Below are 5,574 nucleotides of genomic sequence, written 5' to 3' on the forward strand. Positions count from 1 at the left end.
ATATATTTACCATAGATTCTTAAATCCTTAATACAACAAGCTACTTTTCTAACTGCTCTTATGTCTATAAGAAAACCTGAAAGTTAGATTATCTTTTACTACCAGAGTCACTTTTAAATAAAGGACAAAAAGGATCATCATCAGTAAGTATTTGCTCAATGAATATTAGTGTTTAATCGTTCATCTGTAGGTTTAAAGTAGTAGTAGTAATAATAATATATTTTTAAAAAACTGACACCACAGTCTTATCAGCCCTATTATAAAATATTGTATGTTTTCTATATGGCATAGAAAAAATATATTTCTTTCAGAGTGAATGAAAAAACTGAGTCCATTAGCTTTTCATAGCTATACTTCCAGATGTGTTATGAATTCATTCATTCAATAACTAATTAGTAACACTTACCATGTACTAGGTATTATTCTAGGTGCTGGGGATATAGAATAAAACAGACTAGGCATGGGGAATATTTTCTAAAAGGGAGAAGACAATCAAAATCCGTATAATTAAAATATATTATATGTCAGATGGTGACAAGCACACCTGGCTTACTGTGGACAATCAAGAAGCAATCCATGTTATTACTGTGTAATCAATCAGAATATTTATTATCAGGTACAATAAGAAACTTAAATGCCACAAAACCCACAATGCTCATATTTTCATGACAGTCACCTTCTCTCCTTGTAAGCATACTGCTTGGAGCCAGAAAAAGGGAAAGAAGTTTGTTGTTGAAGAACATCAGGTTGGGGGCATAGCTGGATGCGTCTCTTTTCATGATGGTGTTGGGACAATCTCCCCTTTTCAAAAAATGAAAATCCAGGGGAAATGCAAGTGCTGTGCACTGCCACGAGTTGGCTTGGGGTCTTTTCTCTTGGTGCCTTCATGGCCGTTCTACCTCCTTGTGATGTGCACCTTCTTATGCTCACTCTGCTAATAGTATCAGGCAGGTTCAATTCAAGCTTTTTTTGTTCTGGGAATTAGGTGATATTTGAATGGTAATTCTGCGTCACAAGTCCAGGGCACTGTGTTGATTTAATGTTGACTTCGTAAGAGACAGGTTTATTTTCCCAACTTCTCACATTCTTACTAGGGTTCTTACCCTTGCTACCTTATGCCATCAGTAGAAATGTTATCACCAATTCTATAATCATCTTGACTATCCAGAAAGTGAAATATTTAAATTCCAGAGCAGTGCCTCATTATTCTTCAGTTTTCAACCTACATGTCTGCCTCATTCCTTCCTTCCTTCATTCATGCATTTTAGCAAAACCAGCCTTTTTTGAGAGCCTAGTGCTCACTGCTTAGGTTATAAGGCAAATAAGGTATAATTCCTCTCTTTGAAGAGAGGAAGGAAGCTGAACTTTAAAGAAATCATTACAATGTATTTTGAGATTCCATTAAAATCGTTAAGAACACAGTGCGTCAGGAATCCAAAAAAGGGCACTGATAACTGTCTAGAGTTTTATGGAAGTGTTCAAAGAAAAAGTGGCATTTGAGATGGGTCATGAGGATGGGAAGGGATTTATCTTATAAAGTATATTTGGGGATTTCTTGTAAAAAATAAAAATAAAAAAGCAGGTTTTGCTAGTTCTCATATCAAATCCCCTTCTACAATTCTCATGCCTACACTCAAACTGTAAACATTCCATAAATGCTCTTCCTTGTTTCATTATTTGTATTCCTTTATTTGTACCTGCCACTCTTCACACTGTTCTTAGGAAGTTCTGCTGAAGGAAAATGAGGCAGAAGGGCAGCACACCAAAAGTATTCTATTAGAAGAGAATGTCATAAAATTGGTTAGAATTAGGTTACAGTTTCAAGTGGTTCTAAGTGTAGTTAAATGTCCTGTAAGAAAAATCACCACGGATATTTGTACTAGGCTTAAGGATTATATAATTAAAAATAAGAGAAGTGTAGTAAATTAATAATGTTCTTCAAGCCAGAATTAAATTCTGTTGTATTGCTTTTCTTGAAATTAAGTATATGAAAAAAAGGAAATGATTGATTTTAAATTCTCATCGAGAAGTTTATCTTTAATTAAAATAATACCAAAAATATGCTTTTCTTCTAACATGGGTTTGTGTGGGAGGGAAAAGAAACCTTCAAAAGGAATGAAGAGAAAAAGAAATAAAATGCTGACCAAATACTTTATTACTATGATTTTTATTGTTGTTGTTCATTGAACTTCTTATTTTAATAACGTTTTAAGAGGACTTCAGTAAATAGACATATACATGGACATACACATACGATTAAAATAGTACAGAACGAGAAAACTCAAAAAGAATAGAAAAGGTGCTCTCCAGGAACTAACTAGGAAGCTAGAAATAGCTGGTTTCCACACGTGAGCGTTAAATTTCATTTTAAACTTCCCATCAACCAAGGTTGAAAAGAAATAAGTTCCCACATACTGAGAAAAGGAATATATCAGTTCTTCATCAGAGAAAGACTTCCTGGCATTAAATTCTGGGAGGAATTTATCATGTGTATCGTTCTTTGAGATGTTGACTAATATAATGAATAGTGGTTTTGCAGATGTTGGAAGAGTTTTCCTCCTGAGATCATTTGTTATATCATCCTACAATAAAAGCTAAGGGCATAATATTACATTGTGATCAGTGAATCAACTTCTATGAGGAGCCTGTAATAACACTTGGGGAAAAAATAAAGAAATAAATTAAACCAAATTATTTGAAAGAAAAGGGAATCAAATTCCCCAATGTGGTGATGATAAATGAAGACTGTTATGTGTTCTAAATAGTTTCCATTTGCAGAGTAGATGTTTAAAATCTCATTGTGAATTCAGGATTCTAGGAAGGTAAAGAATTTTTATATGTCATTTCGTATTTGAGAAAGGGAGAAAGCTGATTAGCCCAAATCAACTAATTATTACCTATTTCTCTTGCAGTTGGTCTTCACAAAACCCACTGCAATCTGGCTTCTGTTCCCACGTCTGAATCAGTTCTTGTAAGGAGTAAGAATGATTTTCAAACTACCTATTCAAATAGAACTTGCATAGGCCAGCTTCCAGCTCTCCCACATTTGGCTGACTTCCTTAAAGAGTTTCTACCTGGGTATTCGTGATGTTGTTTTTCCTGTCCTTCTACGCTTAGTTGTCACACTCCCCTGTTTGGGGTTCTCCTCTTTTGCCTGTTCCTTACGTGCCATCCATGGTTCTCTCCTCAGCCCAGTTTTTCTCTCTATATGGACCCTAATTTCTACATAAACCCTAATCTTTGTCTCTGATATTCAGGCTTTCAACTAACTTACCAAACTGCTTATGTGTACCTAAAATATATACTTAGTAATCTTCTCAAAACCAATAAGTGCACAGTTGAACACTGTTCTTTTTCCTCAAACATATCTGCTCATCTTCTTCTCTTGCTGGTTTCAGTTAATAGTGCTATTCATCCATGCCATAAGCATGGGAATCATCGTAAATAATTGCATTATTTACAATACAACATTTACAATATTGTAATAAAAGCACAGGAAATGGAAAATTCCACTTCGCCATCCTTCTGCTTGTCAAATCTTTCATCAGGAAAGCATCAAAGCATGCCTGTTTGTATCTCCCTTTTGCGATTTCTCTTGCCCTTTCATGATCTACTGTCGTGATTAGGTGCCTTGTCACCTCTGATCTAGGCTGTTACAAGAGAAACCTACTTGGCCGTCCTACCTTCAGGTTTGTTGCTAGTCATTACATCCTTCCCACTGCAACGAGGCTCATTTACCTAAAAAGCAAATCTTTTATCAATGGCTTTATCCTCTTGGATGTCCTCTGTGTCTTTTCATCACCTATATTAGAATTACAAGCGTGACAATATAGACACGTTTTTCATTTGGCCCCTGCCGATTTCTCCTCCCTCTTCTCTTTGCTCTTTACACCCTTTTAATGGCAAAATTGCTCCCATTTCCTGCACTCACACATGCTTTCCTATTTTGTGGCTTTGTGTTTTGCTTGAAGCCCTGGCACGACCTCCTTATCTTTCTTCACCTGCTCTTACTTATCATTTAAGACCCGGCACAGGCACCATCTCCCACAGGAAGCCTCTATAATATCCCAGCTGGGCTAAGTGCCTGTCATCTGCTCTATCTGAGCAGTTAGCATTTTGTGTTCGTATCTTCTTTTGCTGTAACTTTCCCTGACTAGATTGGGACCTTCTCAAGGGCAGGAATCACATTTAATTCATTTCCTTTCTTCCCCATAGCAACTAGTTCAGTATCTGAAAATGATTGATAAATAGCCATTGAAATAAGCAAAGTTAAAATTATCATCATTAGTAGTGTTTTCTATTAAATGCACATCTTAATGTAACCAAATGAGAAGAATATAAATTGAACATGTGCATTATAGTTTCTATTAACCCTCTCTGAAGAAGAAATTTAACTTTTCTTCCTCAAATGATAGGAACAGTAAACATTCTCCAAAAACCTTAACTTCAGTCAAATTCTTCTGCATCATGGCAATTACATTTAACATCAGAATGATATAACTGATTTTACCCTAAATACCTACTTCAGAAACTAGTATAGGAGGTATATTATAACTGAGTTCTATTTAATAAAGTAATAATTTGACATTGGGACCATCATAGATATTTTCAAATATTTTAATAACACAGTATTATACAACAATTTTTTTCTATTCCCCAACTGAAATTACAGTTTTATCTGGAGCAAAATGAATTATTAAATTTTTATTTCTAACTAAAATAATTAAATATTGCTAAACATTTAAGTGATAAATTTCACACTATGGCTTGGAAATATACTTTAGGATATAGGCTTTTCAGTGCTAGAAGGAGCCAGAGGTGGAGTGTATCTCTTCCAGTTAACTCATTTTTAGAGGAGGATATTGAGGCCCCAAGAAATTCATTATCTAATAACACATAACTCGTTAGTGCCCAAGCCGGAACTAGGACTCAGGTTGGATTTTTCTCATCACACTCTACTGCCTCCTTACTTGCTATTTAAAACTGTAATTCTGGGCTTCCCTGGTGGTGCAGTGGTTGAGAGTCCGCCTGTCGATGCAGGGGACGCGGGTTCGTGCCCCGGTCTGGGAAGATCGCACATGCCGCGGAGCGGCTGGGCCCGTGAGCCATGGCCGCTGGGCCTGCACGTCCGGAGCCTGTGCTCCGCAACGGGAGAGGCCACAACAGTGAGAGGTCCGCGTACCGCCAAAAAAACCCCCTGTAATCCATGTACTTGGGTCAGACGTGAGCCTACACACAGCTCCCCTGCAACACACACACACATGCACACACACCCCACTATGTGGAATAAACAATGAAGTGTTCTTGTTGTTGTCATTCCTACTTGGACCACTGAGGAATGTACAAGGCTCATCTCTAAACTTAATAGAATCAATGAGAAGGTGTTACAGAATGTTCATCTCTGCTTTCCTGTTTCATTCTAGATTCTTTCCAGGTATAAGTAACAAAATAGAGGTCTGAAAAGTGCATTTCATCTCCAGTAAACACGAAATAAAATACTCAGAAGAAAAACAATTTTAAAATGCAAGTATTAGTCACGAAGAAAATTCTTTGATATTTAAAATTGAATCAGGG

This window comes from Orcinus orca, chromosome 9, assembly GCF_937001465.1.
Source record: "Orcinus orca chromosome 9, mOrcOrc1.1, whole genome shotgun sequence".
NCBI lineage: Eukaryota > Metazoa > Chordata > Mammalia > Artiodactyla > Delphinidae > Orcinus > Orcinus orca.